The sequence below is a fragment of the Odocoileus virginianus genome, chromosome 9 (assembly GCF_023699985.2).
Source record: "Odocoileus virginianus isolate 20LAN1187 ecotype Illinois chromosome 9, Ovbor_1.2, whole genome shotgun sequence".
Taxonomy (NCBI): Eukaryota; Metazoa; Chordata; class Mammalia; order Artiodactyla; family Cervidae; genus Odocoileus; species Odocoileus virginianus.
The window spans coordinates 45,946,641-45,971,803 of NC_069682.1; the positions used below are offsets into that span (position 1 = coordinate 45,946,641).

A 25,163-nucleotide genomic window follows, 5' to 3' on the forward strand; every position below is an offset into this window, starting at 1 on the left:
CATCTCATCCTCTGTTGTCCCCTTCTCCTCCTGCCCCCAATCCCTCCCAGCATCAGGATCTTTTCCAATGAGTCAACTCTTCACATGAGGTGGTCAAAGTATTGGAGTTTCAGCTTCAGCATCATTCCTTCCAATGAAGCACCCAGGACTGATCTCCTTTAGGATGGGCTGGTTGGATCTCCCTGCAGTCCAAGGGACTCTCAAGAGTCTTCTCCAACACCACAGTTCAAAAGCATCAATTTTTTTGGCACTCAGCTTTCTTCACAGTCCAACTCTCACATCCATACATGACCACTGGAAAAACCATAGCCTTGACTAGATGGACCTTTGTTGGCAAAGTAACGTCTCTGCTTTTTAATATGCTGTCTAGGTTGGTCATAACTTTCCTTCCGAGAAGTAAGCATCTTTTAATTTCATGGCTGCAATCACCATCTGCAGTGATTTTGGAGCCCAAAAAAATAAAGTCTGACACTGCTTTCACTGTTTCCCCAACTATTTCCCATGAAGTGATGGGCCCAGATGCCATGATCTTAGTTTTCTGAATGTTGAGCTTTAAGCCAACTTTTTCACTATCTTCTTTCAGCTTCATCAAGAGGCTTTTCAGTTCCTCTTCACTTTCTGCCATATGGGTAATGTCATCTGTACCACCATCAGCTTCAATATCAGGTGAGTATAAAGTTCTGATGAGAATTTTTACTATTTTAAAAAACATTTCTGTCTAAACCTGCGTTGTCCTGTGAGTTTCATCATTTGGGTTTCCACATCTGTTTTGTAAATCTTCTGGATATTTCTCATTCTTTGAGCTGATTGGTGTAACCCGCTCAGTTTTCCACTACAGTCTTAAATTTATTCTCCTCATATTTTCTTTTTATACAGAAATTTGCAAGGGTAGAGAGAAATATGTGTGCTCAGTAGCCACCTTCAATGGGAAACTGTCAACTGATGTTGATATATTCCTTTCCTCAAAATAGTTTCTGAGCCAACTAGGATTTCCCACTGTGGACTGCAATTCAATGGCATTGCCAATTCAGTAGTTCAAATAAAATGATAGCTTCTTCTAATACCATAGTCCAGCAATAATAATCTACAAATTATTATGTCTCACCCCAATTCTTAAGCTCTCAGGTCAGGTTGGGACTAATGTGGCCAAGCCAAGCTAGTTACACTTTCAAATTACTTGATTTTCTTATAGTTTATCAGGAGGAATTGGCAGGTGGTGCTATAGGTTTGCAATTTACCCAGTAGTAGTCAATTAAATATCTGATGTAAGAGAAGGCATATATTAAGTAACTGTGGATATCTTAAGGATCTTACCTGGTGGTTCATATGATATAGAATCTGCCTGCAATGCAGGAGACCCAAGTTCAATCCTTGGATTGGGAAGATTCCTTAGAGAATGGAATAGCAACCCACTCCAGTATTCTTGCCTGGAGAATTCCATGGACACAAGAGCCTGGTGGGCTACTGTCCATGGTGTTGCGAAGATTTGGACATGACTGAGCGACTAACACTTTCATTTCACTTTTTTTTTCATTTATTTTTAAAGATATGGAATGCTTCACGAATTTGCATGTCATCCTTGCGCAGGGGCCATGCTAATCTTCTCTGTATCGTTCCAATTTTAGTATATGTGCTGCCGAAGTGAGCACTCATTTCACTTTTTGATATCACAAAGACTCTTATAAAATGATGAGATGGGAGAATCATAGTGTTTTTATTTTGACAGTGATATTAGAAAAGTTTCAATCTGATTCCTTTTCAAGCATTCCTTTAGCTTTACAGTGTCTGTTGGCTTTCTTCATTGAGCAGAATAACATTATTGATAATTTATGTGTTAGAAAAGTCTTTACGCTTTTGGAAGTTCCTCTTAAACTCACGCAAAGAGAAAAAAGCAGAATATAATAATATAATTATGATATGGAATATAATAATAAACATTTATTAATAAATTATGTTGTCATATTCTATACTATATTATGTAGTAAAATATAAATAGTAAATATATAGTGCAATATAGAATAATATAATAATGCAGGACATTAGTAGGAATGTAGCATAGAAATTCCGGTTCAATATTAAGCAATTTTATTATTTTAGGGCTGCTTGTAACTGTAAAATACTTTTAATGTTTCTAACTTCAATTTTTAATATAATTTTTCTTCCTTATTCTGCATCATTAAATTGTGGAAAATGAATCCCATTGCATGAGTAGTTCTACCCAGTAATTTCAGAACAACTACGATTCTGTAGTGCTGTCAATTCTTCTACTCTTTTCTATAACTGATATCATAGCTTGAAAGATGCTAACAAGAAGCACTCAAGAACATGGAGTGCTACGCTGCTACTGTTTGGTCACTAAGTCATGTCCAACTCTTTGCGACACCATGGACTATAGCCCACCAGGCTACTCCAACCATGGGATTTCCCAGGCAAGAATACTGGAGTGGGTTGCTATTTCCTTCTCCAGCTGATCTTCTCTACCCAGGAACTGAACCCAGGTCTCCTGCTTGTCAGGCGAATTCTCTACCACTAACCTACCTGGGAAGCCAAAATCATGGGATCAGTTCAGTTCAGTTCAGTTCAGTCGCTCAGTCATGTCTGACTCTTTGCGACCCCATGAATTGCAGCACGCCAGGCCTCCCTGTCCATCACAAACTCCCGGAGTTTACTCAAACTCATGTCCATCGAGTCGGTGACGCCATCCAGCCATCTCATTCTCTGTCGGCCCCTTCTTCTACCGTCCCCAATCCCTCCCAGCATCAGGGTCTTTTCCAATGAGTCAACTCTTCGCATGAGGTGGCCAAAGTATTGGAGTTTCAGCTCCAGCATCATTCCTTCCAATGAACACCCAGAACTGATCTCCTTTAGGATAGACTGGTTGGATCTCCTTGCAGTTCAAGGGAACATGGTTAAATCCATTTCACAGAGTCAGTTGCTTGCCACTGACTGATGTGTGGAGTTTCCATTTTTCTGGCATGTGAATCATTCATTTTCTCTCCTTTGTTTGCACTTAGTCTTACCTAGGAACTCATCCTTATGTTTCTTAGAACAGCACTGATCCTTTTATAATTTCTTTGATAGTAGCATGGAGCTTCCATTGTAACCCCATTTGCCACCCCACCCCCCACCCCCGCCTCAGCAATTCTCCATCCTTTGGCTTTTAAATCAAATGTGTTGCTCTTGGTGGATGATGAACTAGAAGTATGGCAGTTAGGCTATCATTAGCTTCATACATAGTACCATGAAATTTTTTGTCATTCAGGAGACATGCTTTGTCCCTGGGTATTTCTGAATCTGTACTTAATCATGGACTGCAATCATAAGCCATATAAAGTAGGTCTCACCAAGAAGTGTGCTGGCTAATCTCCTGAGAGTGAAAAGGAAGCTTCGATTAAAGGGAAGTGCAGTTGTGGAGGCCGGAGAGAAGCTGAATGTTGACATTTGCAGCTGTTCCTGGCAATGCAGGATGAAAAGGATAATTGCACTTTATTCTCATCACCTCTGGTTGACTTGTAAATTGCTTAGATGGCCCTTAAATTAGTTTTGAGATAGAGATGGCCTTTCAGTGGAATTTAACCTGGTGATCTCTGGTGGCCTTGGCCTGCAGTGGCTTGAAACAGTGCTTTAGTTCATGGCCAGAGATTGAGGTAGGGTCATGGCACTGAGAGCTCTGAATCCTAGCCACTGGGCCAGTGGTCAGTGAGAAGGCCCTGGCCCTTGGTCTTTACAGAAAAGAATTCCCACAAAGACAGAAGTAATGAAATAAGTAAAGTGTTTATTAGGGGGAGAAAGAATACCTGTAGATAGACACAGATGGGCTCAGAGAGAATTGCTCAGTCACACCCTCGTGGCAGCTTAAATTAATTTATGTGGCATTTCTTCCAGTGTTCCTGTGTCCAATCATTTTGATTTGCCTGGTTCTGAGGCCACATTTGGTATATATCAGGAACCTCCCATATGTGCATATTCATCTCTTAGCCAGATGGATTTCATAATGAAGAGACTAATAGGGAATTGTCATCAGGTAATATGAAGTGATACCCCTCCATTTTTTACCTCCAATGAGCCTTTCTGTGCATGTGTAGTTGGGAGGTCTCCTTAACTTCAAGAGTGAGGAATATGTGATCTTTTATCTCATCTGCACAAGGCCCAGTCACTTTCATCATCTTGTGTCCATGGAGTTTCTGGTATTACAGAGTTTCTGTCCACAGGATCTCTCCTGTTCAGGGCCCATCTATCTCCTGCATCACTGGGACTTTCCAAGATCTTGCAAATGATAACTCACTCATACGATGAATTAGAGAATTATTTGACTTTATTTTAACCAACTATTTTCAATTCAGTTCAGTTCAGTTCATTTCAGTCACTCAGTCATGTCCAACTCTTTGCGACCCCATGGACTGCAGCACGCCAGGCTTCCCTGTCCATCAACAACTCTCAAGCTTATTCAAAGTCATGTCCATTGAGTTGGTGATGCCATCCAACCATCTCATCCTCTGTCATCCCCTTCTTTTCCCACCTTCAATCATTCCCAGCATCAGGGGCTTTTCCAGTGAGCCAGTTCTTCGCATCAGGTGGCCAATATTGGAGTTTCAGCATCAGCATCAGTCCTTCCAATGAATATTCAGGATTGATTTCCTTTAGGATGGACTGGTTGAATCTTCTTGCTGTCCACGGGAACTCAAGAGTCTTCTCCAACACCACAGTTCAAAAGCATCAGTACTTTGGTGCTCAGCTTTCTTTATAATCCAATTCTCACATCCATACATGACCACTGGAAAAACCATAGCCTTGACTAGATGGACCTTTGTTGACAAAGTAATGTCTCTGCCTTTTAATATGCTGTCTAGGTTGGTCATAACTTTTCTTTCAAGGAGTAAGTGTCTTTTAATTTCATGGCTGCAATCACCATCTGCAGTGATTTTGGAACCTCAAAAAATAAAATCAGCCACTGTTTCCACTGTTTCCCCATCTATTTGCCATGAAGTGATGGGACCGGATGCCATGATCTTAGTTTTCTGAATGTTGAGCTTTAAGCCAACTTGTTCACTCTCCTCTTTCACTTTCATCAAGAGGCTCTTTAGTACCTCTTCACTTTCTGTCATAAGGGTGGTGTCATCTGCATATTTGAAGTTATTAATATTTCTTCCAGCACTCTTGATTCCAGCTGTGTGTCATATAGCCCAGAGTTTCTCATGATGTACTCTGCATATGTTAAATAAGCAGGGTGACAATATACAGCCTTGATGTACTCCGTTTCCTATTTGGAACCAGTCTGTTGTTCCATGTCCAGTTCTAACTGTTGCTTCCTGACCTGCATACAGATTTCTCAAGAGGCAGGTCAGGTGGTCTGGTATGCCCATCTCTTTCAGAATTTTCCACAGTTTATTGTGATCCATATAGTCAAAGGCTTTGGCATAGTCAATAAAGCAGAAATAGGTGTTTTTCTGGAACTCTCTTGTTTTTTCGATGATCCAGTGGACATTGCCAATTTGATCTCTGTTTCCTCTGCCTTTTCTAAAACCAGCTTGAACATCTAGAAGTCCATGGGTCATGTATTGCTGAAGCCTGGCTTGGAGAATTTTGAGCATTACTTTATAAGTGTGTGAGATGATTGCAGTGAGACAGAATGTGGTCCACTGGAGAAGGGAATGGCAAACCACTTCAATATTCTTGCCTTGAGAACCCCATGAACAGTATGAAAAGGAAAAAAAGATAGGAAACTGAAAGATGAACTCCCCAGGTCTATAGGTGCCCAATATGCTACTGGAGATCAGTAGAGAAATACCACCAGAAACAATGAAGGGATGGAGCAAAAGCAAAAACAACACCCAGCTGTGGATGTGACTGGTAATAGACGCAAGGTCTGATGCTGTAGAGCAATACTGCATAGGAACCTGGAATGTTAGGTCCATGTATCAAGGCAAATTGGGAGTGGTCAGATGGGAGATGGAAAGAGTAAAAGTAGACATTCCAGGAATCAGCACACTAAAGTGGACTGGAATGAGTGTTAACTCAGATGACCATTCTGTCTTCTACTTTGGGCAGGAATCCCTTAGAAGAAATGGAGTAGCCATCATAGTCAAGAAAAGAGTCTGAAATGCAGTACTTGGATGCAATCTCAAAAATGACAGAATGATCTCTGCTTGTTTCCAAAGCAAACTATTCAATATCACAGTAATCCAAGTCTATGCCCCGACGGGTAATGCCGAAGAAGCTGAAGTTGAATGCTTCTATGAAGACCTACAAGAGCTTTTAGAACTAACACCCCAAAAAGATATCCTTTACATTATAGAGGACTGGAATGCAAAAGTAGCAAGTCAAAAAGTACCTTGAGTAACAGGCAAATTTGACCTTGGAGTACAGAATGAAGCAGGGCAAAGGCCAATAGAGTTTTGCCAAGTTAACACATGGTCATAGAAAACACCCTCTTCCAACAACACAAGAGAAGACTCTACACATGGACATCACCAGATGGTCAACACTGAAATCAGACTGATTATATTCTTTGCAGCCAAAAATGGAGAAGCTCTATACAGTCAGCAAAAACAAGACTGGGAGCTGACTGTGGCTCAGATCATGAACTCCTTATTGTCAGATTCATACTTAAATTGAAGAAAGTGGGGAAAAACTCTAGACCATTCAGGTATGACCTAAATCAAATCCCTTACAATTATACAGTGGAAGTGAGAAATAGATTTAAGGGACTAGATCTGATAGACAGAATGCCTGATGAACTATGGACAGAAGTTGGTGACATTGTACAGGAGACAGGGATCAAGACGACCTCCAAGAAAAAAAAATGCAAAAAAGCAAAATGGATGTCTGAGGAGGCCTTACAAATAGCTGTGAAAAGAAGAAAAGTGAAACGAGAAGGAGGAAAGCAAAGACGTACCCATTTGAATGCAGAGTTCCAAAGAATAGCAAGGAGAGATAAGAAAGCTTTCCTCAGTGATCAAAGCAAAGAAATAGAGAAAAACAATAGAATGGGAAAGACTAGAGATCTCTTCAAGAAAATTAGAGATACCAAAGGAACATTTCATGCAAAGATGGGCTCAATAAAGGACAGAAATTGTATGGATCTAACAGAAGCAGAAGATATTAAGAAGAAGTGGCAAGAGTATACAGAAAAAGTATACAAAAAAGATCTTCATGACCCAGATAATCACGATGGTGTGTTCACTCACCTAGAGCTGGACATCCTGGAATGTGAAGTCAAGTGGGCCTTAGGAAGCATCACTATGAACAAAGCTAGTGGAGGTGATGGAATTCCAGTTGAGCTATTTCAAATCCTGAAAGATGATGCTGTGAAAGTGCTGCACTCATTATGTCAGCAAATTTGGAAAACTCAGCAGTGGACACAGGACTGGCAAAGGTCAGTTTTCATTCCAAATCCAAAGAAGGCAATGGCCACTGGAGAAGGAGATGTTAAACCACTTTAGTATTCTTGCCTTGAGAACCCCATGAACAGTATGAAAAGTCAAGAAGAAAACACTGAAAGATGAACTCACCAGGTCGGTAGGTCCCCAATATACTACTAGAGATCAGTGGAGAAACAACTCCAAAAAGAATGAAGAGATAAGGCCAAAGCAAAAACAGCACCCAGTTGTGAATGTGACTGATGATGTGAGTAAAGTCTGATGCTATAAAAAGCAATAGGAACCTGGGATGTTATGTCCATGAATCAAGGCAAATTGGAAGTAGTCAAACAAAAGATGTCAATAGTGAACATTGACATTTTAGGAGTCAGCAAACTAAAATGGACTGGAATGGGTGAATTTATCTCAGATGACCATTATATCTACTATTGTGGGCAAGAATCCCTTAGAAGAATTGGAGTACCCATCATAGTCTACAAAGGAGTCTGAAATGCACTACTTGAATGCAGTCTCAAAAACGGCAGAATGATCTCTGTTTGTTTTCAAGGCAAACCATTCAATGTAACAGTAATCCAAATCTATGCTCTGACAACCACTTCAGGAGGATAGAATAGATTTGTAACATACGTGGGAGGTGAGGTCTAAATGAGTGACATGGTCATAACAACTAACAACTCACAACATTCCCACTTCTTATGTCCACAACAAAAATGGCTGCTCTACAGTCTTTCCCCTGAACTCTCTACCATCAAAGGCAAGAGGTAGTTTGGGGTGACTCATGAAATGTTAGCCATGTCCTCACTGATGAAGATAGGACTTCAGCCTCAAAAATTCGTCATGACCTCAGTCACTGTCATTATTCCAGCATCTGAAAATTAGTAGCACGATGGATATGACTAACTGAAGACTGTACAGACTTTAGCTATCCAGGAAACTTGCAAAAGGTAAAAATAGCATCTATGAATCTAAATGGTGAGGAGGTAAAATATGAAATATTTTCAGCATAACATGAAACGTGTCCATGTAAGAATACATTTCCTAAATACTATTCTGCCTGAGAAGGTGTTGATGTGTTTCTTGGACTACTTTTGTTGGATATATGAGTATATTGACAACAATTTATTAAATCTTTGGATATTTTATGTACTTCTGGAGAGTTAAGTGGTAAATGTTTCATCATGCTTTATTGTTATTATTGTTAAGTCATGTCTGACTCTTTGGGAGTTCATGGACTGTATCACGCTAGGCTCCTCTGTCCTCCGCTATCTCCTGGAGTTGGCTTAAATTCATGGTCATTGAGTCAGTGATGCCATCTAACTATCTTATGCCTTCAATCTTGGTAATTCAATATATTTTTAAATTAAAATGTGCTATTTTCTAGCCCCAAAGTAGTGTCCTTTTAGCAAACTGATCAGTGGTAGAGAGGAGTAGCTTGTGTCTTTCAGCAATTAAATGTCTTTTCTTTATATTATCTGTGCTGGATGTAACGTATTGTCAGTTAATAGGATGATTTTGCTAAGGTATGGTGTGCCCTGGAACTTCTCACTTCTCTCAACACCAGCATGTTCTTTTTGAGACATTTGGGGTTTTTCAACAACTGACTCATTAAATAATAGGCATGGGAGAGATCAGATCCCAGACACAGATGAAAGGTTACTTATTGATTTTTTTTTTTTTTTGGTAGGTTATTTTTGATGTTTCTGCTCTGTGGACAAAACAGAAACCAACAAAGGCAGTGAGTGATTCACTTACTTTCTGGGCTGTCAGCTGCCACCCTGTCACCTTTGACAGTGTTCATACACATGGAGACATGTCTCTCCAGCTCCCAGGTGGTTTTCCAAGGGGAGGTTCTCAGTTTAGTATCTTTTCAGGCAATCTTTAAAAGAAAAGGCAAAATCAAATTATAAGAGATACTCCAGTTGGGGCATATTAGTTCCAAGTGAAAGCAATGTGAGTAAATCTGTGCTTCCCTTCCCCCACACAAGGCTCCAAGGTAAAAAATTGTCTATATTTAAATGAAAATGAAGGTGGGTTTTCCTTTCCTTCCTGTTCTGAGACAATTAGATAAAACTCCCTGAGGGCCTGCCAATCAACAGGACAGTCAGCTTGGAGATACTACTTGTAGTATGATAGTGGTATTTACAAGTCTGGCTGGATCTGATTTGGAGACAGCTAGGCTGTGGGTGGTCAATCTTCCGTTCTTTCTGAAATCTTATCATTGTCAGCATGGCTGAGATAAAGCTCATTCCTAACTTCTTGAAGTTGTGGATATAAACTCACAAGGGATTTTTTTTTTTTTTTTTGTGGTAAAGATTTCTCTGGCCCTTTATTTGTACTGGTTCCTCAAAAGCCTGGTCCTATAACAGAGGTGGCTACATTACTCTGGGAAAGAAAGAAATGACAAATAGTTCTTTAACTTTTTTTCACCTACATTAAGATTGAAAACAATGGTCATATAAGGTTCAAGATCTAAAGCCTCATGATATAGAAGGCTACACAAATTATTTCACCATTTTGGAGCTTTTCCTAAGATTACTAGTGTAATTTTTCATTTCCAAAATTACATAATGTTAAATGATGGGTGCGAAATAGTAGTTCTATAGCCATAGATTTATTTAAAGGTTGTGTGTGAATGCATGTGTGTATATATGTGTATGAATATATAGAGAGATATATAGATATAGGTTAAAAACACATTTTTTTTAAGAAAATCTGACGTACTACAATATTTTGAGTTTTAAGATCTTAAACTACAAGCTATTCATGGATGTGTTCTGTAAACTTCACTGGATATAAAGCATTTGAGGTGGTTTTAGAACTGGACCCTTCATTGTTTAATAAAGAATAAAAATAAAGCCTTTGGGAACCATTTCTGAGGAATAGCTAGTGTGATTTAAAGAATAGAAATTGGAGGCCAGATCTGATTTGATATCATAAAACAATAATTCTCTGAATTTTTTGGAACAGCAAGTAACTAAAATTACTTTTAAATTTGGATGGTAAATAGAATGCTGTATCACATATTAGGGAACATTTATATTTTTTGCTAGCATTTGTGAGGCAAATACGACTTGCAAAAAGTAAGTGAAATGGTTTAGAAATTAAATTCTTTGCCTCTAGGCAACCATACTTTACAACATTCTCTTAGAATAAGGTTAACTTCTTCTTCCACATGAGAGACTCAATGCCAGCCTTTCCTTATGCCACCATTAGGTTGCCCAAAATTCTCCTCAGAAGATATCCAGGATTTCACTCTTGCCTCCAAATATCAAAGCATTTGGAGTGCTATTAAAAAGACTGAAGCCAGCCCCAAAGTCCTAGTCACTCGATAGAAACTCAGAAGGAATATGTGACAAACATACTCTGCAGTCACTTTCACACACAGTTTCAACGTAATCCCCCATTCTGCTTTTTTGTTTTATTTTGATCCAAAAGAATTTAGAAATAACTGGGTGTATGTTTTATTTATACTAGTGGAGGTGTGTCAGTAAATAAATCAATAAAGGTCTTGGAATCATCATAATATGCCAGACATTCTGTAAGCTCCTTTTCTAATATAAATATTTTATTTAATCCTCATCATTCACATCTACACTTTACAGATCAGGATCAGTGTCCCTCAGAGTGTTTTTCCCAAGTTCATATAATTTAATTAATGGCAGAAATGGAATTCAAGCCTAGACTCCTTCAGTTCTGAGCCTACTCAATTATATGGGACTTGCCAAAAATCTTAAGAGAGCCAAAAGTTTTATGATAATTTTGTATGATTTCCTTAATTTAAGTGTCTATATTCCTGCCAACCTCCTTGAGATGCTTTTGCCACTGAATTTTAAATGTAGAGAAGGAAGATAAACTGAAAAATAAATTTTTAGAGAGATGTTCAACATCTCTTTGAGTATAGTAGAAAAAATGCATTTAAATTGTATATCTGTGTCTATTATAGCTGTTAGCCTATCAGCTAGAAAGTCTGGACTTGAGACTAAAGCAAACTTTCCTTTTAAATCAAAAGCAGATTGATTGCACCTTTTTACCTTGGCATATGTGAACACGATTCCACAAAAGATACAATAAGATGAGAAATTTAGGTATCTGACCACCGATAGGTATTGAAGGAATAGAAATGTAAAATATGCTTGGAATATATGCTTTGGATAAGAAAAGTTTTTCATTTTTACGTAGAAATTTTAAATTTGATATAAACTAACACATGTGCCATCCAACTGTCCAAAGCAAGTATAAAGCTAATTGAAAATAAAGGAGAAATAAATGTACAATACCTGTATTAAATTTGTATTCAAGAAACATCTTACCTAAAATGATTTAGCCTGGTTAGATTTTTTAAATGTTGTGCACATCACTCCATTAGTAAATATTTTTTAATCTGTATCACTGGTGTCTACTAAGTGCTCTTTTGTGTTTGACATGCAGTTTATCCAAAGCCCTGCAATTGTCTTACCTCCTGCTCTTCCTTCTGCTGCATCCGGGGGAGGTTCTCTATTTTACTTCTGTTTATCTAGCCTTGTTTCTCTCAGTGTTGTCTTCCTTACCTTTCCTGTCTTTTATACCCTTAATTCTATTGTAAGCAGAGCCATAAGCTCCTTTCAGATTGATGCTAACTTTTAATTAGTTGTTAGTTCTGCCTTTCCCCTTAGAGTCCCTCTTCTTAAATGCTGGAATTGTGTTATATACTTGTTCTTTATCTGTTATATCTATCCTCAAGGGTCTAGAATGAGGGATTATCTTTGCCATTACTTACTAAGAACTATGGCAAGAAGATATATGTTATAATTAGAAATAATTTGACTCAACATGAGTTAAAACTTTCTAATGGACATAAAGTTTCAATGAAACTTTCAAGTTTCCATGAGAGGGGAAAAGATGTGTTGAGAAGCAGGGAGTGTGTCTGAGAGTGAATGAACATTTAGGACAGACTGAGGAAAATTGCTTGCAATTGACAATTTATAAGGGCCTAGGTGCCAGTGGTGTTATTACATGGACATTCCAGGAAAGAAAAAAATAAAGGAGGAAGAGTAAAATCAGTTTCATCTTACTTTTTGTGAAAGTGCAGCCTTCCCTCCCCCAGACTATCCTCTAATGCAAAGTCATGGTCTCAACAGTGCGTTAGAAATTGCCTACTACTTATAAATTGGGCTTCCCTGGTGGCTCAGAGGATAAAGCGTCTGCCTCCAATGCGGGAGACCCGGGTTTGATCCCTGGGTTGGGAAGATCCCCTGGAGAAGGAAATGGTAACCCACTCCAGTACTCTTGCCTGGAGAATCCCATGGACAGAGGAGCCTGGTAGGCTACAGTCCACGGGGTCACAAAGAGTTGGATACGACTGAGCGACTTCACTTTCACTTTATAAATTGCAAAGAGTGTGAATGGAGATGCTTTTACTTCCCATTTGTTATTTTAGTGAGTATAGATTATTGCTCCAGATAGTGGGAACCAAATAAAACTTGCCACCAGATTGTTCATTTTCCTTCAGTCTGTTTCTTCCCTCACTGAAAATATGATTCTTTGATATATCAAGTTTTTACTTACAAAAATAATTATTAACTTTAGCATTTAGAAAAAGATGTTTTAGAATTTGCTGGGCTGTGGTGGTATGTTTCTTTCACTCACCATAGAATAAATTAAAGATAAGCATGGATGCATTGCCTTATCTCTGCATCAAGGCACATGTGGTCTCTTGGCCTGTCTGCACGCCTCAGATGCTGGCTGCAAGTGTACAAGGTCTGGTGGCTTCCTCTATAGGAATGAAAGTAGGCAGAAGAAGGACATTTTGAGTCTAACCCACCATGAATATAGATATAACCACCTAAAGAAGCATTCAATGAATATAGAAAGTGTGCTGTAGCTTTTAAATACAAGAAATTAAGTATGGTTCCACAAAAAAAAAACAGGCAGTGTAATGATCTCTCCCAGCCAGGTATGTTAGCTACCATATTCCTATGCAAACTTCCAGTTCCTTGTAAAATGCATCCAAGTAAAAGGGTCTAAAAACTTTGACTAGTGCCTAACTCTGAATACTAGTGTGTATGTATAAATTCATTCATTCATTTCCTAAAATGTTGGTTTGTTTGAGAAAAATCTTTATGCTTCTTAAGTCCTTGCTATTCATATGTTTACCTGCCTGTGTGAGGATGTCAAAAATTTGTTTCTGACTTATTGTCAGTCCTTGATTGCCCTATAAGAGGTTTTCAGGCTCTGGAAAATAGTGAAGTCTTCACTGTGTTTCTAGAAAATATATTTTTCATTGGTCATACTATAGGAAAAAAAAGGACTCTAAGCTAGACATTCTGACTTGTCATTAAAATATCCGTGGATTATTCCTCCTATCTGATGATGTTTCTACTCTTGTGACACCATTCTGTCTGTCTTTTCACAGTGAGTTAGTTCAGAAAGTGTGCCTTACTTAAATCTATCCATAATTGGCAAGAGTATTGCAGTTTCAATTGCAGTTAAAGTGTAGTTGTAAAAATTATGTTTAGGTTGACTTTGGAAAAAACATCTAAATTAGCATCATCAGTCCATGTCATCTTACCTGAGAGGTTCACAAAGCCTCTCAGCTTGAAAAGATTTGGGTCATCATATGCATCCCAAAGCATGCAGGGTAACAGTGATGCTGACAATGCTGATGCAGAGCCTGGGGGTCAGGAGCCAAGTGCTGTTTCAGGTGCCTGCCACCTCTGCCCTTACTGTGATGCCAAAGGGATCATTTCACCCTCCTGGCTATGGTTTTCTTATCTGTAGCCTGGCAATACCAAGATATATCCCTTGGCTCCCAACTGCAATCTTGTCATACAGATTCTCCTCCTTGAAACTGTTCTAATTATTTAAACATGGAAAGATAAGTCCATACACAGACATTCAGGGGTCCTGAAAAATATTTTAAGGATAATTTTATTGTCCCTGTGCAGCTTCATCTTTTTTTAGAACTGGAATAAAAAAATCAGCTTTTAATTTTTCCTTTTTAAAAATGTGTGTATCCTTTTGGTTCCAAGTGTAATAAGGCAAAGCAATGAAGCCTCAAAAAAAAAAAAATAGTCCATGAAGCTATTAAAATGTGGTTATATTTTCTCAAAGGTCAAAGTTGCCATCCTTATGCTACATTGCTGCAAATCTTTGAGCAGTTATTAGCTTCTTCTTACGAACTAACAATGGGCCATGACTGTGATATGACATTAGTTATTAATATTTTACTTTTGGATATTTAAGAGAAAATTTTTCTTGCTAACAGGAAATTGTATATGCATATTCTTGAGCTCTGATGTCTACTGCAGTAGCCATTAGTCACCTGTGGTTTGTGAACACTGGAAATGTGACTAGTCCAACTGAGATGGAGATGACTATACATCAAATTCAAAATTTTAGTATTAAACAAAAGTAAAAGATGTCATTAATAATTTTAATATGTTGATCACATGTTGAAATAAGAGAATTTTGGAAACACTGACCTAAAATAATATTTTATTGAAATTAATTTCACTTAAAAACTTTTGATTACTAGAAAATGTAAATTTACATATGGGGTTTACATTATTGTTTCTACTAGACAACACTGTTCTCAAGAGTTTGTCAAGGGGACAGACAATAAATAAAGCATCTTGGAAATATCATCTGGTTCAAAAAGTAGCAGAGCTCCTGCCCATCCACAAGCTCCGTGAGGGTCAAGATGTTTCAGGGGCCCACGAATCCAGTCTATGCATGAGTTTCTTTCATGGTAGTGGTTCTCACGGTAAGTTGGTCCTCTGTGCCCAATGCTGATCAGTATTACATGAAAACCTTTTTTCAATTTCTACACTTTATGACCAGAGTGAGCATCATTCTGGTTTTCCTCCTATTCAACAGAATGTCATTTAAAGGAATGTATTGGAAAATGAAATTGCTTGTGTCTGGTGATGACGGCCAAATTTTCATTTGAAAAATTTAAATACCCATTTAAATCATGATCTTTTATTGTCCTAAGAGAAACATGCCATTCTTATTTGAAGTATATTTTAGGATGTGAAATTCTGTTGAAATACAGACTCGTAAGCTCTAAGAGGGAGAGACCATGAGTGAATTTTGTGAGCTTTCCTTCTGTCAGTGAGTGGGCAGAATTCATTAGTTAGAAAGAACCAAATAATCCTTCTCAAACCAGAAAGCTTTGAATGCCCTTTCCCTTCATGGATGACATTCTTCTTCCCAACAAAAAGTTATCCTTGTTACTAAAATAAGGTCTATCCTACAAGCATTGACTCATATTTTCACTGCCATGACTCCTGTACAAGCACAATTTCTGCTTGTCTGAACCACTGTGACAACATCTTCTCTTTTCCACCGTGCCCCCCTTTAATATGCTGTGCCATAGCAGCCTGAGTGATTTTTCAAAATTTTAAACCATATTGCCCCAGTTGAAACCCTCCAGCACTTCGCTATGGCATTAAAAGTAAAACCAAGCCGTCCTGTAAGCTCCTGGGGCTCTGCAAACTCTGGCCCTTGCTCGTCTCCAGTATCATTTCTCCTTTATCACAAGGCAGGAACCACACAAGCCTATTCCACATTCCCAGAAGAGACCAACCTCATTCCTGCCTTTCAACCTTTACAGTTGCTGTTTTCTCTCCCTACCCGATTACCTCAGTTCTTTACATGGTTTACACCTTCCTGTCCTTCAGGTTGCAGCTCCAGTATCACCTCCCAAGAAAGGTATGCCATGACCATCCATCCAAAATAGCCATCCAGTCAATTTCTGGCCATCACTATGTTTCTTATGTGATTTGATCTAGTTGACTTATTTATTTTTTGATTTGCTCTCTATTCCCCACCATCCTTGAAAACACTCCAGCCCACTTAAAGAAAAATCCTAGGTATTTTATCTGCCTTGTTCTCTAACATGTTATCAGCACAAGAACAGTTTCTGGGTATACAATATACTTCCAGTGGTTATTTATGAAATGAAGAAACATATCAATTGCAAAACTATTTTGAGACAGCTTGACTTGCTTCCATGTCCACAAGTTTCTCTTAGTAGTTGGAAGATGTCCTGCTTCAACATTTTTCATTTCATCACAAGTTGATGAGCTTTTTCTCAGAGGAGACCTGATGTCTAAAGTTTGCAATGTGCAGAGATTTTGCTCGATTTCAAATGTCCAACTTGAGAAACAGGTGATGCACTGGTCAGAGGAGGACAGAGACTAACCCTCTCCTGATTTTTACCTTCCAGTTGACATCTTCAGGATCTGTTTCTCTGCAGTGTGCTTGGGCTTATCTGCCTGGGATTTACAGTCTCTACAAATGTGGGTCAAGACCACTCAGGGTTATTCTCTAATATTTTTATCTGACTTTGAATGGGTGCAGGAGTGTAAACCTTCTGATTCGTGGCTTATCCCATACACTTAAATGATAGCCCTGCCTCTCGTTGCCATTTAAATGGTAAATTGCAAAATACATCTTAGGGTCAAGGCACCCTGATGAGTAAGCAGTGAATTCAGTTTTATCTTCTCTGCTCTGAATGTGTTTGGTTAACAGAAGGCTCTGAGTCCTCTTCTTGCCTACTCCCTTCAAGGGAAAGAAAAATTACAGTTAAGAAAGCAGGTGAGTCTTCGATTAAAGAAATGCCTCATTTGATATGAACACCTTGAATGAAAGTTTATATGTCAACTACTTTATTAGTCTTCCCAATTAATAAAAAAAATGCATTTCAATCATTTTAAGGGATTTCTTCAGTGTGTTTTAAAGTAATTTATTTAGTGAGGTTTTTTGCTTGTTTGTTTATTTGTTTAGAGCAGAGAATTCTGTACTTGGAATAGTCAACCCGTTGTCACATTCTATGTATTTAAATCTAGGAGTGTAACAACAGTGTTACTCTTTAAGTTCACCTGGAAACAGAAAACAGGAGATATAAAAGGAAAGTTGCACAAATCAACCAACTCTATTTGCATAGTCTTTTTTTGAACGCAGTGATATATATAAAATGTAGTACTTTGATTCTAAATTTACTTTTGAATTGTTATTGTACTCTTTGTAAAAGCATCTTTGTTCTATTTCTGCAGAATCATTTTCTGTCTGAATTAGTAAACCTCCTTTTCAGACCTGCCTGTAATGTTTAGGGAATTCACAAAGCATGCTTGACTGTATAGAGAGAGTAGCTACTTATAAAATCTAAGCATCCACAAATCTTGCAAATAAAAATGAAGTTGGCATTTTTGAGGTTACTTCAAAGACAGCTGGAGAAGAGGCACATTTTAAAATTCAGATTCCTAGATGGAGGCTGTGAATCAGATTTCTAAGAAGAGAAAAGATTTTTAACTTCAGAATGTAGCCAAATAAGTAACATCATTCTTAAAATGGAGGGAGAGAATGTAAAAAAGTACCTTGTTTTAGGCATAAAGTACCTGTTGATTAGGCATAAAGAAAACTTTTGGTTTATTTATAGACTTCTGGAAATATTCAGTGCAGCTGAGGAATTCAGCTACTTCTCAATTAAAAAAAATCCATAAAAATAAATATTTGGCCAAAGGAAAAGAGATGTCCTCCCAAACATATCAATCTTCCAAATGTCTTCTATTTCTAAGGTATTTTATTTTTAATGTGCACTGAAAATGGAGCTGGATTCCAGGCTATAACTAGATTCACAAACCAAAAACAGAAACAAAAACAAACCAATAAATAAGAGAAAAAAATGTGTGTATTTGTGATTATTTCATATATCAGTTTAATAACTGAGAATTAAACTGAAGCCTTCTCTTAAAGTTTATCTTTGGCTTCGATCCCGTCTTGCTCTCTTGGAAAGTCTGGTCTGCCCCTTGGTGAAGAACACTCTAGCAACCTCAGATTGACACGAGGTAGATTCATTCTTTCCCCACAAATACCCCAAAATGTGCATCTGGAAAAGGAAAAAAAAAAAAAAAAAACAACTATGACAGGGACTGAGCCCCAGAGATATTTGCAGGAACTCTACAAAATCTGTGGCACAATATGTGGTCAGCCCCAGCTGGGCACCCGGCCGGCCTTGGATGCCATCCCTCTGGCTGGATTCTTCCCCAAGGTAGGGCTCACCCTCACATGAAATTGCCAACCAGGGCCCACGTGGGTAGAGAACCAATTTAGCCTCCTGGACACTTGATGAATGAAGAATTTCCTCTCGGGTCTAAATTATAGGGCTCGTCAGAGTTGCTCTTTCGTGATCTGTTATTTGGAGGTAATTTTCCAAAAGGGCTGGAACACAGGGCCGTGAGCTAGAATAGGATTCACCAAGCACAGCTGCCACATGCTGGCCAGCACATCCCTCTGTGCCCAGCCTCTCCTCTATTCTCCTTGCCTCCACCCTTCCTTCCCCAGGGAGGTGTCCCAGTCAACAGAGCTGGTCTTAACTTAGATCTTTACTTTCCTTCTTAATTAAACCACAAGAATGGCATCTGCCCACTTTTTCTGCATCCGGGTTTCTAGAAATTTAACATCTTGTCCTAACACGCTTGCAAACAGATGAGCAGGCTTTCCCCTCATCCCCCAGTGTGGATGATTACAACCTTCTGTCAAATTCCACCTACCCTCCCTCCCCTGTTGGCTGGAAGATAAGCTTCTGATCTTCTCTTGGCTTTTTGAACTGCTGGAAGCTGTGTAAACACAAGCTGTAGGTTAGTCAGATTCTGTTTGACCCAGGGCCTGCTGAGTGCAAAGAGATTACATTTGAAAACTCCCTTGTCTAATTAAGCGATGGTAACCTATTATGGGGTGGTTGCTGATGAGGTCAAGTAGCAAGAGGTTTCAGGCTGACCTGCTGCAGCTGGTCATTTGCTGATAAATAAGAACAGCTAGTCTTCAGTGGGCCACATTCTCTACATTGAGAGCTCTCATTTCACGGAACACTTGAATTTTGTTCCTTCTCTGAATTTTGCATGTGCATTTAAGCACTTTAGAGAATTTGCAACAGCAGAAGTGACAAGGATTGTTCAATGATGACAACTCTTCCTCTCTGGTGGCTCAGATGATAAAGAATCTGCCTGCAACGTGGGAGAACTGGGGTCCATCCCTGGGTTGAGAAAACACCCTGTAGAAGGGAATGGCAACCCACGCCAGTATTCAGACCTGGAGAATTCCATGGACAGAGGAGCCTGGCAGGCTACAGTCCATGGGATCACACAGAGTTGGACACGACTAAGTGGCTAACATACACACACACACACACACACACACACACACACACACGTGCACACACACACACACACACACACACATGCTTTTCTTCATCTTTCCACATTGGTGCCCCATCCAGTGGTTCACAAACTAGTGTGCTGGGTTTCTAGCTCTATTTGGATCACTGGCTTCTTGCAAATCCCAAAAGTTAGATGAGGACCACTTCAAACACTGACAATGGATGGGCTATGGTGGTGAAGTCAAGAGAGGAAGCCCCAAGAAATACATCATAAGACCTGGACCAGACTGTGTAGAGTGATCATGATCATTTATTGAGCACCAACCATGCAGCAGACCTGTTACATGATTTCTCATATGTGTCTCCAGACCTTACCATGACCTTCAGAATAGGTGATTTTACTCCTATTTCCCTGTGAGAGTTCCTAAGGCAAGTAGAGATAAGCAAGTTTCATAAGGGCACAAAATCACCCAGTGAAAGGCATGGTATATGACCCCAAATAGCTTCCTACTTAAGGCTCACCTGATCCAGGGAACTGTGTGATTTTCCTGTGGAATTAGAAGTCTCTGGAGGTCCCTGGATGAGGGGAAAATTTGACGAATGCAGATTCTCCTTGTGAGTAGATGATAAAAGTGAAGATAAGAACTTTGGAACTGTAAACACTGGAAAATTTATCAAAGAAACCCTCCCACTAGCTATCAAGTCCTCAGATAGGTTTATCCCCAGATTTCTTGTGAGTGTCTACTGTTTCTCTACCAGCATCTATTTCCTGAGTTCTGGAAAAGCATATGCAGAATTCCTCTGGAATACAATTGCTCCTCCAAAATTTTGCTAAAGTCTTTTGTTAGGGTCTGAGTCCCTAGGATGCATCACGATTGCATTTGGACCAATCAGAAACAATGAAATAAGATGCATGTTTTTTATTGTGGAAAGTTGTAGAATAAACATAGTTGTCATTTCCCTCCATCCTTGAGTCAGGAAGGACAGGCTGGAGTTATCCTTGCCATCCTTCTACTGAATATGGACATCTGAATGTATCTGAGAAACAGAAAGAAACTGGGTCTTGGTAATATAGTTGGAATCCTGATCAAGCTGTTTGTGATCTCCCTCTGTGCTGCACTTTCGGGATTTGAGAATGTTGTATAAAGCATTTTATATATTTTCATTTAAAATATTTTCAAAGTAAATACTTCAAGAGGTTTAGTGTTATTTTCTTGCCAAATCCATGCATTCACCCATCTGGTTATGGAACAAGAGTAAACTAACGTCTTACTGTCTCCAAAGCCGGAGGAGGCAATGGCAACCCACTCCAGTACTCTTGCCTGGAGAGTCCCATGGACGGAGCCTGGTAGGCTGCAGTCTATGGGGTCGCTACGAGTCGGACACGACTGAGCGACTTCACTTTCACTTCTTTTCATGTGTTGGAGAAGGAAATGGCAACCCACTCCAGTGTTCTAGCCTGGAGAATCCCAGGGACTGGGGAGTCTGGTGGGCTGCCCTCTATAGGGTCGCACAGAGTCGGACACAACTGAAGCAACTTAGCAGCAGCTGCAGTCTCCAAAGCCACTTCTTTGCCATGGAATCACATTGCTTCTGAATTAGAAAGAGGACATTGAAAAGGAGAGGCCACATATTGTTATCAATGTGTTATTTTCTTTGTGAGCAAAGTTGGATGGTGTGACGATTTTAAAATCACATCTCTTGTAAAATCTTTCAACCTGTCCCACAGTCCATTTTTCATCCTTCTCATAATTTGAATATATCAAAAGCTGGTGAATACTTTTGTTAATTATCCTCCATAAAATAATGCAAAGTCTCTAGTAAAAACATTTTCTGATGCCTTACAACTTTACTTCAGACAATTCCTTACAGTAGTGTACATAGAGTTCTCTGGCTACATTTCCAGTTAATGATCTATCTTCAGCATCATATGTAAAACAATTTTGTGTGTTCCCTAAAAACTGCAGCAAACCCACAATTCTCATGAAATTATTGGAATAATGAAAAATGTCTTATATTCACAGGGCTTCAGAGTTTATAGGGCCCTTAATCCAATCTGACTGGTGTCCTTACAGAATACTTTTATGTAATTTATCTCATTTTTTCCCTCATTTTAACACTTTAAGGTTGATATCATTATCCACATTTTAGAGAGTAACATTAAAAGGTTTAAGGCTTAAATAATTTGTCCAAATACCATCCCCCACACACACTCCACCAACCTCCAATGGTGGGACTGCATTTTACACCCAAGTGTTCTAAGTTCAGACTTTTCATGGTTCCCAATAGTCTATTGGCACTTGGAAATTTCTGAATAGAGGAGGAGTTTGAAATTAAAATGCCACCATATTGCTTCTTTTCTCTAAGTTAAAGAAGTGAGCTTTATTCTCCAAATAGCTGAGAAAGACTTTTAATGCTTCTGTTTATAGTTATCCCTTTCGGGAACCACAGGAATCTTGATTTTCCTGATCATTTGTCCTCCATTGGGCCCAAATGTTTAAAGGACATTATTTTTATGTGCCAATAATTGCAGTATTTGCATGTGCAAATCAAATAATTACTTAAATACCCAAATTGTGCATGCAACTAAGGTAATTATGAACTTAGAAAATTGCTATAAGAATCTGACCCTGGAAAAACTGTGATAGCAGAAAATGAGGGTTGGAGTGGAAATTTCTTGCAAGACTGATTTTGTTGTTGTCATTGTTTAGTGAAAAAAAATAAGATAATTAAGTTTCTTGCTTTGCCTCAGTTTTGACATCTGAAGAATGAAAATAATAATGTTTGCACTACCTACTTCCAAAGGGTAATTTCCATGTGAGGAAAATTGGGACAATGCATGCAAAAGATCTGAAAATAAAAAATGACAAGATGTTTAAAAAGGAGATATTATTTTTAAGTGGCCTATTAACCCCTATGTTGAAATCAGTAGAAATTCATATTTTTACATGACTCTTTGGTTCATCAATCCAAATAGATGTCATGTTGTAATCAAATAAAATGTAAAAAATTATCTCAAGATGTGCAAAAATAAAATAAAATTGTTACTCTCTACCTCTAGATTGCAAAACAATTTCTCATGTCGCTTTCTAACAATGTGTGGTACATGGTGAAAGAAAGATTAATCATGGTTATTAAATATGGGAGAAACTGAAGCTTGATAAATTTAAAGCGAAAATCTAGCAACAGGGTGTCTGACTCCAATTAATAATTACTGCCAGAGAGACCACAGTACCTTGACACTGGTAGTTATAAACATGAATAGGTCAAGCTGCTAAATGAGTTTAGAAATATATCTGCTTCTGAATAATTTCATGAATGTAATCACTTGTATTAGGTTGACTTGCAGATTACTACCACATTATATGCAAGAAAAGGACTTGCTAAGAAAGCTGATGATGTGCTTAAGAAGTTGAAGGCTTTTAAAATTCACTTAAGAGAACAGATAAATCAGTAGGTTGTGATTATACTTTTTGTTGAAACAAAGTGATGGAGACTGGATCCAGTTCTGTGAGCAGTTAGCTTGAGTTCCTGGCCCATTGAGAAGAAACTCATCAGAGTTTCCTATAATTGACCCAGCCTTTCCTCCCAAATGTTCATTACAATGAGGTCATTACTATAATTGTTAGAATATCATCTGATAAAAACATGCATGCTTAGATAAAGTTCACCAACAATGTTCACCTTAGGTTGCCAAGTCTCTGAGTTGCTATGTTCTAAAGAGCATGAAAGATGGATGGAGTTTGAAGTGCCCAGATCCCAATGACATTTGAAGGTGATTCTGAGTCAGTGGTGGGGTTGGAGCATGTCATTGTTTGACCCCACATTCTTTTCTCTAACCATCTTCCTCTGTCAGCATCAATGTCTCCAGACAGACAAGAGATGCCTTGTATAGTAAATGAGGGTGTTTCAAAGAATAAGGGCCACCAAATCATCTATCTGTACCCAAAGACTTGGCAGGTAGTAGAATTACCACCTCCTTTTTGAGTGACAGTGTGTCTCATATTGTGTTTCTTGTAAATTTTTTTGTGTGTAAAATACAAAAAAATTGTGTTTATTGTAAAAAAATTTAAAAATTGACTTTATTATAAAATAAAGTCATCAGTATGATTCACATTTCTTTCCAGCTTGGGAAGAGGACAGATACATTATCTATCATCATTCTACTCCACCATTTACCTGATTTAAAAAAAAAATCAAACAAGTTTGTGTGCATAGCTACCATTTCTCAAGCATTTACCAGGTGCCTATCCCCTTGCTAAGCATTATCTATGCCTTATCTAAGTTAGCCTTTGTTACATACTGTGAACTAGGCATTACTCTTTTCCTAAGTTCACAGATAAGGAAATGGAGGATAAAAGAGCTTAAGTAACTTGCCTAAACTTACACAGGCTGACTTATATGTATTTTTTTGAGCACACCTCTGTACCCTGAAAATTCATGGTGATGACTCTAGGATGGAAATGCTAATGACAAGACTCATATGTTTAAACAGATTTCCATAAAAAAATAATGAAATAATGCCATCTGCAGCAACATGGATGTACCTAGAGATTATCATGCTGAGTGAAGTCAGAGACAGACAACTATCACATGATATCACTTATATGTGGAATCTAATTAGAAATGATGCAAATGAACTTATTTACAAAACAGAAACAGACACAGATCTTGAAATCAAACATGATTGCCAAAGGAAAAAACCTGGGGGGAACTGATAAATTGGGAGACTGAGATTAACAAGCACACACTACTATATATAGAACAGATAACTAATTAATAGGGCAAGGAGATCCAACCAGTCCATCCTAAAGATCAGTCCTGGGTGTTCATTGGAAGGACTGATGCTGAAGCTGAAACTACGGTACTTTGGCCACCTCATGTGAAGAGTTGACTCATTGGAAAAGACCCTGATGCTGGGAGGGATTAGGGGCAGGATAAGAAGGGGATGACAGAAGATGAGATGGCTGGATGGCATCACTGACTCGATGGACATGAGTTTGAGTAAACTCCGGGAGTTTGCGATGGACAGGGAGGCCTGGTGTGTTGCGATTCATGGGGTAGCAAAGAGTCGGACACGACTGAATGACTGAACTGAACTGAACTGAACTATATAGCACAGGGAACTCTAGTCATGTACCATAATAACCTATATGGGAAAAGAGTAAAAATAATAGAAATATACATATACACATATGTGTAACTGATTCACTTTGCTGTGCACCTGAAAATAACACAGAATTGTAAGTCAACTCTACTCCATTTTTTTTTTTTTATTGAATGAAGTGAAGAGAAATTCGTTCAGTTGTGTCTGACTCTGCAACCCCATGGACTTATACAGTCCATGGAATTCTCTAGGCCAGGATACTAGAGTGGGTAGCTTTTCCCTTCTCCAGGGGATTTTCCCAGTCCAGGGATCAAATCCAGGTCTGCATTGCAAGCAGATTCTTTACCAGCTGAGCCACAAGGGATAGTTACACACACAAAAATAGATTTACGTCCTTCTTCTCCGTATTTGTCCATCAGATAAAGATATAAACTGTATGTTGCCCTCTCTTTGAAAAATTATATTCATGTCATTAGCTTTTGCACAGGAGAATATACATTAATGATGATAATTGCTAACATTTTTACAGTATCCATGA

General features: G+C 38.6%; 1 non-coding gene across 1 annotated transcript; it reads right to left on the minus strand.

The window, feature by feature from the left end:
- Positions 1 to 1,542: 1,542 nt before the first annotated feature.
- LOC139036887 (U6 spliceosomal RNA) lies at positions 1,543 to 1,649 on the minus strand. The gene has a single exon (XR_011489741.1). It is a non-coding gene; the product is annotated as a U6 spliceosomal RNA (small nuclear RNA).
- Positions 1,650 to 25,163: the final 23,514 nt, after the last annotated feature.